The 12,681-nt window shown below is 43.6% G+C and overlaps 1 protein-coding gene across 1 annotated transcript in view; it reads left to right on the forward strand.

Annotated features, from left to right (window-relative positions):
- efnb3b (ephrin-B3b) overlaps positions 1–12,681 on the forward strand; it is a 76,280-nt gene that overhangs the window by 42,111 nt on the left and 21,488 nt on the right. The window lies entirely within an intron of this gene.

Here is a 12,681-nt window from a genome sequence, read left to right on the forward strand (position 1 = left end):
GCAGTGCTTCTCTGATCATGTGCTCTTAATGAATACTCTCACCGAAACTTCTGTGTACTTAATGAGGCTGTGAGATAATTAATAACTGTTAATCCAACTGCTCATTTAGAGCCATATATCTGCTGTAGTTGTATGTATGCTGAACTCACTACGGGCTGGTTTGTCCCTGAATTTAGTTACAGTAAATGTATGTTTGTGCATGTGTGTAGGGGCACCAATGTATGCGCAAGCCTCAGGGAAATCTTGTTTTAATTAACCTATGGCATAGCGTGATTTAATTTGCACACCGCAACCAGGCAGGCACACACAGAAAGTGTGTGTGTGGTGGTGTGGATGTGCAGTCGGATGGTGAACAGCGGGAGGGGAAAAGGAGGTGGAGGTTAATTTCAAAGTTAAACCCATTACAGATTACCAGTAACTTGCTTAAGGTCCACTAGGTAATCAGTTTGCTTTGCATTTTGCCACTATGATTCACGGTGAATGAAACTCTTTAGGTTTTCATTTCCACATCATAATTTGCATCATCAACAAGTGGTATCATTGATCATTTGTGAAAATCATGTTTGTGTCTTGAGAAAATCTTGCCAGCAATCTGAGAAAATCCAGTTTCCTTTGTTTTTGCGGCCGCTAATGCAGCGCAGATGCTACAGTTTTGTAATCAGATTACATGAATTTCCATTAAATGTAATTCTTTACTTCCGCATCCTGTGGAGAGGAGAGAAAGTGTGAGAAAATTGATTCGTTATACTCATTGATTGATGTTTTCATTCATAACATGAGGTCAGGGTTTATGTAAACCCATTTCTCAGTCACACACCCTCACTCTCTCTCGATCCACTCCCTCCCTCCGCCCTTTTGTTTCTCCTCTCTCCTCCTTTTCTTTCGCCATTCAAATCCCGGCACACACACACACACACACACACACACACACACACACACACACACACACACACACACACACACACACACAGACATGCTCAGTACATCAACCCAAACTGCAGATCAAGCCTTTCACTGCTTTTAATGAATCCTTTGAAAGCAGGCGCCAGGGTCTTGTGTAACACACTCCTTGCATGCATGCACAAGCGTGCACAAACACACACGCACATGCTCACACATATTCACAAATGGGCTGTGGTCTTGATGATGTGTCCTCTTAATGAGAACTGCAGGAGGGAAACCATCTCTATGCAGCTAATCTGGTTTGCAACTTAAAGGACACATGAGGAGAATAGAAGAGTTGGTGTTAGAACTGGTACAGGGTCAGCTAATTTTAGTGTATTCACCCACTATTCCAAAAAACCTTTTTTTTCTTCTCACTGTCATGCCATGCAGATAGTTTCAGTTACGTTAGCTCAGGTTTTGAGATATATCCCTTATTTGCTGATAGTAAAAACAAAACAAAACAGCAACATCTCCAGAAGCAACGTCCTTGTTGCTCTGAATAATCCACAGACCTCAATGTGGACAGGATTTGTCTGAATAAATTGTCCCTGTAAAACCTCATGACGTGTGTGCTGGATTATCCAGTTGTTTTTGTAATTTTGGTGAACACATCTTTAAACATGCAGCTTTTCAGAGATTTATTTTAAGTCACAAGGGGCAGTTGTTTTGACATATTTTTTTTCTTTACAGTACAGCATTATGTGATATCAAAATGAAGTTGCAGACCAGGATGAGGCAAGAAAAGTAAGGGAAGAAAAAGAAATATGTTAATTGGGTACATTTGTAAACAAAATATCCTACAAGTGTTACTAAATTGTGCTTGAATATTGATCATGTCCAGTTTATGGTCCAAAGTGGCAAACACCACCCATGTTGTACTAAAATTGGAAAAAACATAGCATTACAACTAAAACGCCTGGCAAGCAGTCAAGCCAATGTCTTTTTCTCCGGAGAGTGAGTGATGGAAGGCTGGAAAGGTGCAGAATGGCTGAGTCACAACAACGAGGAGAGAAGGAGAGGAACGCGGGGAAAGAGTAAGAAAGAGTTAAAAGATGTTTGAACAGGGATGAAAGGAACGAAGAGGGGAGGAAAGAGAAAGAAAGAAAGTCAGAAAGATAGAAGATGACAACAGACAGAGACAGGTCTGTCGTTGTGCATGTGGCTGATGTGAACGGGATGTGAGTGTCAGCTGACACACAGACACAGCATCTCATCTGCAGGGTGACACTGAAACAACGCGGTCACTTTCAATCACCGCTGCTGCTGTCAGAGGACTGGGGCACGCACGCGCACACACACACGCACACACGCACGTACATATATGTTTAAACTTGCACTCCAGCAGTCAGTGATTGCAGGCTCACAGTCAACATATTCTTTGAGTCAATTCAATTTTTTCAGTCCAATTCAAAGGGCTTGAACGTTTCAAGAACTATGCTACCAATGCATCTATATGCTGTATGTATATATATATGTATATATCTTCACTCACTCTCTCTCTCTTTATCTCTCTCACACACACACACACACACACACACACACACACACACACACACACACACACAGACGTCATTAATTCTCCTTGGTGCTCACACTAACATATGCATGCTCACATCTCCATACACAGGGGTTTCTCATAAATATATGCACTCACACACACAATGGCATACACGCAGGCTTGTGGTTGTAAACACACAGAAAATAGTCTGAAAATAGCTCACACTCACATACCCAAAAAGACACACAGTCACACACACACACACACACACACACACACACACACACAGATTGGTTAGATCTGTTGTGGGGAATGGGTCAGTCGCAGTGGGACTGCAGTGATGTTGTTGTTGCATACTGAGACAGATGCTAGTGTGTGTGTGTGTGCACGGATACAGGTATGAAATCGCGCGTCCGCTTTGAGTGTGACTATGCGGCTTGCATGTGGATGTATGGATAGATGGGATGTACGGACAGGAACGTCCCTGAGCGTGGGATGACGTGAGGGAACTCCTGTGTTTGTGTGTGTACATGAATGACTCCCAGTGGTGTGTTTAGGGAGCAGGGCCCCCAGGGGCTTTGCGGAGAGCCTGGTTCTTGCTGTCGCACAATGGCAGAGATAAACAACCACCCGCTAATATGAATAATAGAAGAGCTGACACGAGCCTGCACACCTAGAAAAAACAAAACAATTCTGTGTGTTCGTGCATGTTTGCATGTGTGTGTCTTGAGGTAAGTTTATGAGTTTTTGGGGAATGTTAATGGTGTGTTGGTGTGTGTGTGTTTGTGTGGAATGAGCATTTGCAGAGCGTGCTGTGTTAGTCTCTTTTCGGCAAACTTTATTTTTTCTCTCTTTGCCTCAGTGTTGTTTTCCTCTTCTCTGTCTCTCTGTTTATCTTTCTTTTCCATCCATCTGTCTCCTTTGCTCTGTCTCATTTCTGAAGGGGTGTGTAATACGGCAAGTTTTGGTTGGGGTGTGCAACTTGGGACAGGGTGGGGCTCCGAGTGTGTGTGGTCTAATTGTTGGACAGCACGGGGCCAGCGCAGTGCGTGCAGACAGCAATGTCAAAGTGTTCAATAATGCAGAGGTACTCACTGGTTTATTTATCAGGGTTAAGCTGAAATAAATGACACAGAATCCGGATAGGAGGGAGGGAGGACGGAAAGAGGGGAGAGAGGGAGAAAAAGAGTGAGAGACAGATGAAGAGAGAGAAAGATGGGGAACGACAGCGAAACCAAGAGTGAAATAGAGGAGAGAGAAGAGACAATGGAGGAGAGGAAGCGGAGAGAAACGCTGCACTGCAGCCTAAATGAGCTGCACCTCTCTGCCACTCTGCGTTAGTTTATGATTCCCCATGTGCATACGTGCGTGGTTGCCTGTGTGAGTGTGTGTATGTTTGTGTGCGGCACACAGCTTTGCTTGTGACTGCAGTGAAGAGAGCAAAAGTGAGGGATTCGAGGAAAGGACGGCTGGAGGGAGGGATGGAAAGCAGCTGGGTGGAAAAGGTGGGGAATCCAGGGACTCTGAGAAATCTATATCTGCTGAATATTTGATCAAGTTTAAGCCCTCTGATTTGAGCCTCCTGCCAGGAGCTAAAGCAAGCAGAGACGCAGGGGTAGAGAAGTGGAAGAGCTGCAGGAAGGGGAAGAGAGGGTGAAGGAGGGAGAAAAAAGTTGGCCACAGTGAGGGGCTTAGGTTGTTTTTACAGAATAATCCCACTGATATCTAAATGCTTGTACAGCTATCGTTACATCTGTCATAGATGAAGATATAAATTTGAATACCTGTTAGGAAAGTGGTCATACATCCCATGTAATCATGGAGAGTGTTGGACACTTCTTTCTCATTATTATAATGGTATTTAATGCTTTAAAACCCACTGACAAGCAGCATCTATTGGGTGTACTAGCTCAAAAATGACTTACAGACTGTCCTTGAACTCCTTTTGGATACATTTCAGGTCACCTCTGAAATTCTGAGTTTACTGTCAAAATGAGTCCAAGTGAACAAACCGTCACAGCCCATAGTCTGGCGGGTGCGTGTTAAGGGTGTAATCTTTTAAAAAAATTAGTTTTTTCATCATTGAGCAGGACCCAGAAATCCCATGTCAACTTTATTTAGTTATAACATTTTAATCTGGAGATTTTCATTTGATAAGATTCATCAAGAGATACATCTAACCTGATGAAGGTTTAGGAACTGAGACATTGTAGTTAAATAAAGTGAATAAGAGACAATGTGTAGGATGGCTGGTACCTTTCCCCGTACAGCAACAGAGTTGGTGGTCCTATGTCCTGATGTCCTATGACTTTATGGTGAGCTTTTAACCTGTTGATTTTCCTCATTACAAATTACAAATACACACCTACGGACCAGGTCCTCCCCGTCCCGACCACCATGAAGTGTCGTCACTGTAAATAGTGACACCCAAGTAAAATTGTGTTAGGCATTTTTCAAGTGTGTTAAGGCTTTCACACCTGTTGTGGCCCTCAGGGGACGTGCCTAAGAGTTCGCTCCAAGCCAGCCCCTGACAACTATTCTGAGGTGGACCCGAGACTGCTTTTCAAGCCCGCAACACATTTTTCACACTCCAATAAACACATCGAATTCTTGGGGCGAAAAGCCTCAGTGAAACTCTCATGTGTGAAAATAGCCTCAAATAAAGTGCAAAAAGTGGAAAATGAAATAGTATAGGCCAGCAGGGGTTTAGTGCAATGGATCCAACTAATATCCTCTCTGGAGATAAAGTTTATCTGCATCTCTCAATGGATAAGAGAAAGTGGAGTAATAGAAAAGATGACTCTATTTAAAAGGAAGATTGTCAACTCAAGTGTTTTTAGATGATTAAGGCTGAGATTCCCCTGGGCTCCACTGTATGCATCTTCATTATATGCATGAGAATATGTACACATACAGTACTTAGATCACAGCAAAACCACCGTAAACATGCGACATACTGTACGTCAGCACCTACATTGTTGGATACAAATGAGGCCAAGGCATTTCTGGTAAAGATAATAGGAGAGAAGAGAGGGACGAGGAATGAGCTGATGTAAAGTGACACTGGGAGAGAGAGGGGGCACAGGGAAAAAAAGAAGAGAGGGGGAGAAGAGAAAGGGGATGAAAAAGATGAAAAAAAAGATGTGTGCTGAGTGTGAGTAAGAGAAAGTGACAGATTGCCCGGCCGATTTAGGTCAGCAATCAGAGCCGCGCTACTGTCTGTGAGATTGGCTCTGTGTGTGTGTGTGTTTTGGTATGCTGGTGATGTTGGTTATGTGCTTATGTGGTTGTGTGTGTGTTACTGTGTGTGTGTGTGTGTGTGTGTGTGTGTGGGCGGAGGGTGCATTTGTGGGTGTTGGTGTGTGCTTGCTTGAGTGTCATGTTTGTGTGTCTGTCTGTTTGTGTGGAAGGCTGACTGCGTAGTTTGTGAGAGTTTGTGTGTGTGTGTGGTTGTGTTGGTGGGGCTTGATTGCGTGAGTGAGTGTGAATACGTCTCTCCTGTTAAAGGTCAGACAAGAAGAATCCCTCCCTAATTGGATTGGGCCTGGTTAACATTGTATGATTCATTTAACCTTCCTGCACTGTCTGTCTGTCTCTCACACACATACACATGCACACACAAATACACAAACTTTTCTCGTTGCCCATCACAGCTTGACAGACAAAGGCCTCATTGTGCTGCTGCCTTCTGCCGAGGAACCTTTTGCAGAAGGATGTGTTTCCCGGCAATCAGACATGGGGGAGTATGAAACATGCGCACCTCTCACCTGACCTCTGCCATCAGGAGAACGCATTAGCCTACTAATATAGCTTTGATTTAGTGTCCAGGTTCGTGCAAACATGACCCCTGATCAGCATAATGAACACATTCACACGGACAGATGCGTAGCCCTGCACACAGACACGATGTGTGTGTGTGTGTGTGTGTGTGTGTGTGTGTGTGTGTTTGCTTACACACAGGGACAAACTTTGAAACCTTTTGTTGAAACCTTTCTCGGGAAACCATCTGTCCTCCCCTTTTCATTTAGTGGTTAAGGAAATGGCTCAACATTTTAGCAAATACACTTATTTTCTCTCTTTCTGGGAGTGGAAGGAAACATGGCTGGAGTATGGGCATGGTTAGCCTAGCTTAGCACACAGACTGGACACTAACACAGTGTACCTCTCATGCCGCGAGTGAGATGAGAAGACGGCTGGGGTTTAGGCGGTGTTAAGAATGGAAGCGGGAGCAAACAGCTAGCCTGACTCCCAACAACTCTAACGTTAGTTTATTTACACAATGTATTTAGTTTGCTTAACCCCGGACATGAATAGAAATGTTGAGATTACAATTTGACTAACAACAGTTTATCCACCCGCCCAGCTGTTAGATGCAGTTGGTGAGCACAAGGTGGTAGTTGTTAGAAACATTGGCCAGGGTTGCTGCCTCTCTTGCTTCCAGTCTTTATGCTAAGCTAGGCTAACCCCACCCTGACTCCAGCTCCGTATTTAATGCACAGACATGAAATTGACATCACTCTTCTCATCTAACTTTCAGAAAGAATACAAATGAGTCTGTTTTCCATAATGTTGCACTCTTCCTTCTAAGAGAAAGAAATCACATGCACACTGATGTGGGTAGTTTGTCTAGAAGTAACAGGCATGATCTTTGCCATGTGTGAGGGAGATTATGGTGTTCTTGGAGTCGGATTGGACCCGGCAGCTGTTCAGTAGAAGAAGATGGAAGAAGACGAGCGGGAGGATGAAAAATGAGAGAGAGGGCGAGCGAGAGAGAGAGGAAGTAAATTACAGGGAAACAGACAAGCTAGAATAATTTGAGCCTGCAGAAGAAGTGAGGGAGGAATAGAGGGAGGCAGAGGAAGGGTTGGCTGTGGACGGGCTGATGAAAGCGGTTTGCTGTGTGCTGTGAGGAGACAGTAGAAGAAGACAGTGTTGACACTCAGTGGAGCAAGAGGGCCCGGGGCTCAAAGACACAAGGACAAACAATCAGCTGCAAATCCTTTTTAACCACCATTTAAGCAGTCCTAATTACCCCCAAAAACTCCACAAAGAACATCATTATCACTCCGCGCTCGTGCACGTTGTGTGCGTGCGTGCACGTGCACTTCACTTGTTTATTGAAGAGAGATTCATTAGCGTGCTGGCTGTTTACTTGTTCCTGACTAATCGTCATTGTTGTGGGATACTTGGGTGTATTTCACAAATACAACAAGGCATTTTTCGGCAATTTCTACCCCCTGCCTCTCGCCCTCAGAGCCCAAACCCTTCCTTTCCACACCCATACACCCTCCACCTTTACAGGCTGAAGGATGTTTTTCTCTCTCTCTGTCACTTACTCTCAGGCTGGCTTATTTTTACTCCGGGGGTCAACTCAAGCCAAAAAAGCTTAATTTGATGAATGTCGTCTCCTCTGGAGAGCCAAGGGTTTTGATAATTGTTTAGAATGCACAAAACGTACGAGCCAAAGAAGCTGAGGAAGCGGTGGATCTAATGATTCTGATGTTGTCATGGTCTATGCAAGTCTGTGTGACGTGCTGCGGGGCCAGACGGGGCGAGGCTCGATGGTCGCAAATCAGCGGCAGGGTTTGGCTTCTTGAATGTCTCAGTGAGCGGAGCACCGAGTAAGTGATACAGTTAAGAGTTTCAGATGAAGACTGCTTCAAGTAGTCCCTGTAGTTCTAATATTAATCCTCTCTGTTCCCTCTGGGGGGGCTTATCATCCATATTAGTGCCACACATCTGCTGTTACTGTATGCGCTGATTATATATTGATGAGGGGTGGGGGGATAATTGAACACCCTCATCGTGGAGGGGAGTGCTTGGTCTCGTTTCTCCACTTTAGACTTCGTCAAGTGGGTGGGGGAAGGTGGAGCTGTTTTCCCACTTCTGTGTGTGTGTGCGTGTGTTTGTGTGTTTGTGTGTAATACCCTTTTGTCTGCTTCAACCCACCCCCAGCTCCAGCTTTAGATCCAAGCCCTAACCACGGCTCCAGCCCTGCTAACCACTGGTTTAATATATGCAATTAAGAAGCTAATTAGAGTAATTAATTCAGCCAGGGCCAAGGCCCAGCCTGGCCCCTATTCACAGCTTTGGAACTGCCATAATCCTCCTCCCTCCACACACACACACAAACCACACAAAGAATAACACACACTCAGACACCGCTATGCCCTCATTATGAGCAGGGTCTTTGTTGGCTGTGTGTGTGTGTGTGTGTGTGATGCCAGAGAAGTCGGAGATGAAGAAAAGGGTGTAAATAAAGACAGAGAAAAAGTGAGGCAGTCAGTTCGGCATAATGAGTGAAAACAGTGAACTGATTCATTGGCACCTCCAGCCTCGCTCGGCTGCTCTCTTGGTGGCGCTGCGAGAGAACAGGGCCCTGTTGCGGCAAATAGCGTCTTACCTCATCTGTAGCAACAGTCCTGCTGTCATTGCCTCTGGAAGCCAGCCGGCTGGGAGGAAAGACAAGGTTTAATGGAAAACTGTTTTATTGGTTTAACCTTTATTTATCCAGGTTTGTCCCTTTGAAGATTTAAGAACTGTTTTTACAAGCTTAACCTTGCCAAGAAAGCACTATTACATTTTTTTGCAGGTTCATTTCAAATTATTTGAAGCTTTAATTAAGTATAAAGTCCTATTTTTTTCTTTTATTTTACAATATAACAAGGAGAACAGGGCAGTTTGTTAGTCTTTAGTGATTCATACGCACACCATAAACCTTTGATAGCTTGCATTTGGCTCAGCTCTCCTTGTACAGAAAGAAGAGAGTAAGTAATACCAGGTTTGTTATTTTTGGAGTGTGATTAGGAAATGTGTGATGAATTGAAGATTAGAGGAGCGGGACTGATTTACGGCACTTGGAGCACACTGCTTTGAACGGATTACTGATAAAGTAATCGAAGAAGTTTTGGCGGCAGCGCTCGAGAAGAAAAAGGTTGCTCAACCCCCAAATATGACGCCGAGTGACAAATTAGTCATAGTTTATTTGAGGCTGGTGCGTTATATGAGATGCTAACACGATTCTGCCTACTTGCTGGGATTTGTGCTACATTTTTTTGTTTTTAACATTGAGTACTCCTGTGGAACTGATATTTTTAACTAAGTACCCCTCATTGAAGACATTGACATTGAAGTGCACTCTTTTTGCTCACCGAGTGTAGCGGGTACATCACACTTATATCAATCCTTCAACCGCCAATCAGTTCTTGTTATGTGAGATTTTGTCAGTCAGTTTGTGAGTGGAAAATGTCTCCCATCTGCCATGTTTTGGCATGCCATGGCTGCTTTTTTTTCCTTTTTTTTTTTTTAAACTGAGCTTTCAAAAGAGCTGCTAGCAGTCCTTGGAGGTAAGAGTAGTGGGCTTGTGATCCCATGATAGATGGATGTGCTTGTGTGTGTTGTCAGTGCTTAAAATTTGAGGTAGCCTAGAACCCCACATTTGACCCTGTTAAAAGTTTGACTCAGGTGGCAAACTGTTTTTCTCTCGTCTGTCTGCATCTCTATTTAATTCTCTGTTTCTGTCATTCTGCACCACACACTTTATTACTCTTTTAGATGCGCTCTCCCCCTGTTTCAGCTCCCTGCTGTAAGTCGAAGACAGCAGGAAAATGTGAGCGGTGGGGAGAAACATGCATTCCTTTTGCTATCAGATCTAGCAGAATAATGACTTTCCCCACTTGCATATTTCACATGCATGAGTCAAAAGAAATGAAATCTCAAAATGAAAATTTTATATATAGGTTTCCAGGACCAGGACATAATGATAATTTTTAACCATTAAAACATGGCGGGAAGATATACTTAAAAGAGATTTTTAGGTTTAAACTACTCAAAATTGTTAAAATCTGCTTTCTCACATAAATGACATGCGCCGGTCAAGAGCTTTTGATTTTGACTTAATTTTTGACAAACAAAACTTCATGTGAATGAGATTGTGTTTAGCAGGTTGACCTGGATGAAAGAGACAGTTTTACAATCCTTCAGTATCGCGTTGTGGTTGTCTTTAAACCAGCACGCACCCAGAACAAATTTGTAACATTTAGGAATGTTCTGCTGAACTTAAGTAAGATTTACAGGTATAGCTGCGGCACAGGTTTGTTTTACACACTTGTTTTTATCTACCGTGAAAAGTCTTGGTGTTGTGAACTTTCCTTTGGCAGCGTGAGAATGATCTTATCAGGCTGGTTGAACTTGAAAACTCAGATGACCAGAAAGAGGCCGACGGATATCTTTCAGGTGTGAGATGAAATAAACTCTACATCAAACAAACAGGAATGCAAACACACCTCAGGACAGCAACGAGAGAGACGTTGTACTAATGAGCACACACGTAGCCACATACACTGGTTTTTCCAGTCCCGTGTGCACCAGACATCCGTGGATGATTTCACTTAAGCAAACGAGGAGATTAGACGCTGAAACACAAATTTGGGGAGGAGATGCCAACAGACTGCAAACACGCACACACACTCACATGCATCAACCCCCAAGACACAAGCCTGACGTGCAAATACGATTTAAGACATGCACATAAACCATACACTTCAAACCTGAAGACAGACTGACACATGCAGAGTACATATACACCCATATTTCTGAAAAGCAGAGGCAAGCACAAGCATACATGTGCAAACACACACACACACACACACACACACACACACACACACACACACACACACACACATAAAAGAACAGACAGACTTCCATACAGCTAAGCACACAGTTTCTAGCAGGCTGCTTTAATCACAGAGGAGCTAAACAAACACAACTGCCATCACTCTCTTTCTCTCAGTGTAACACACATATAGAAATATAAACTCACACACACGTTCAGTTCACATGCACGCACACACAAACAGTATATAATTGCCCTATGCTTTCTGCTGTCCATCATCTTCCTCTTCATATCTCACCCTTCTTCTTTCCACTTTCTCTCTCTCCAATCTCTCCCTCGAGCAGTATGCAGGCACAGATGTCAAGATGTATTATTTCGGCTGGCTGGCTCCCATGTTTTGTAAGTGTGTATGTGTTTCTCCTGCTTTCCTCTTTTGGAAACAAGAATAATGGTGCAAGAAGAAGAGGAAGGGTGCTGTACTGGTAAAGATTAGTAAAACAGTTCTGAATCTCAGTGTTTATGTCCATATAGGCATAAGCATATAGGACAAAGAGCACACACACACACACACACACACAAACAAACCAACCCACCCACACACACACACACAAACCAACTAACACACACACACACACACACACACACACACACACACACACACACACACACACACAAATGCAGTATTGCCGTCATGGTTCAAGGACATTTAAGGCAAGCATCCACACGCTGCAGAGTTGTACTGAATCTGCGTCGATCCATTAGAAGGACCTCCATGCTCGTCAGGATTGTGTAATAGCTGAGTCTTGGCTGGTGTGTTTAAACACTAAAACTGAGCCAGGTTTAAAGTGCTTCTGTGTGTGTGTGTGTGTGTGTGTGTGTGTGTGTGTGTGTGTGTGTGTGTGTCTGTGTGTCTGTGGTGTATGTACACACACAGCCTATGACATAGCCACTGGTTCGAAGAATGGTATGCAATGACACAAGGAAACTTGAGGGGGAGAAGAAAAGAGTGACTGTTTTCTATGTCTCCGGTGTGTCTACATCTATGAGTTGGGGCCCTAAAGTGGATGGTGGTGATGGCCCCTGACATGGAAAGAAATAGTGATAGTAACAAGTAAAGGTGAGAGTAACAGAATAATAATAGTGATGATAGGTAAAATGGGGAACTGCCTTTAACAAACAAATAAAAAAGAGAGTTTTAACTAAGGAGCAAATGGCTAATAGTCAGTCAGCATTTGTTCTCATTCACCATCTCTCTCTCCCCTCATTTCCTGTCATCTCTCTGCTGCCACTATCTAGTAAAGTTATACAATGTCCAAATAATGGGCAGTAATTTAGGTGCCTGTTTTCTTCACGAGAAAATCAAATATAGTGATGTAGCATTTCTTAGTACCACCCAGCAATTCAGTGAAATAAAAAGCTTGCTACTGGAAAACATAATTTTGAAAATAGCTGCACCACCCAAAAGCTACGTGCTGATACATATATCATCACTACTCTTTTACACTGCATTGTTAGTAAAACCAGAGACATTTTATAGAGGAGACGCGCCACTTTAACAATCCCCCATACAACTCTATAGGGAAAGCCTGTAACGCCAAAAATGGCGGTTATCACGCCCCTC

This window comes from Micropterus salmoides, unplaced genomic scaffold, assembly GCF_014851395.1.
Source record: "Micropterus salmoides isolate LMB-PRFRI ecotype aquatic unplaced genomic scaffold, ASM1485139v1 Ms_hic_scaffold_2, whole genome shotgun sequence".
NCBI lineage: Eukaryota > Metazoa > Chordata > Actinopteri > Centrarchiformes > Centrarchidae > Micropterus > Micropterus salmoides.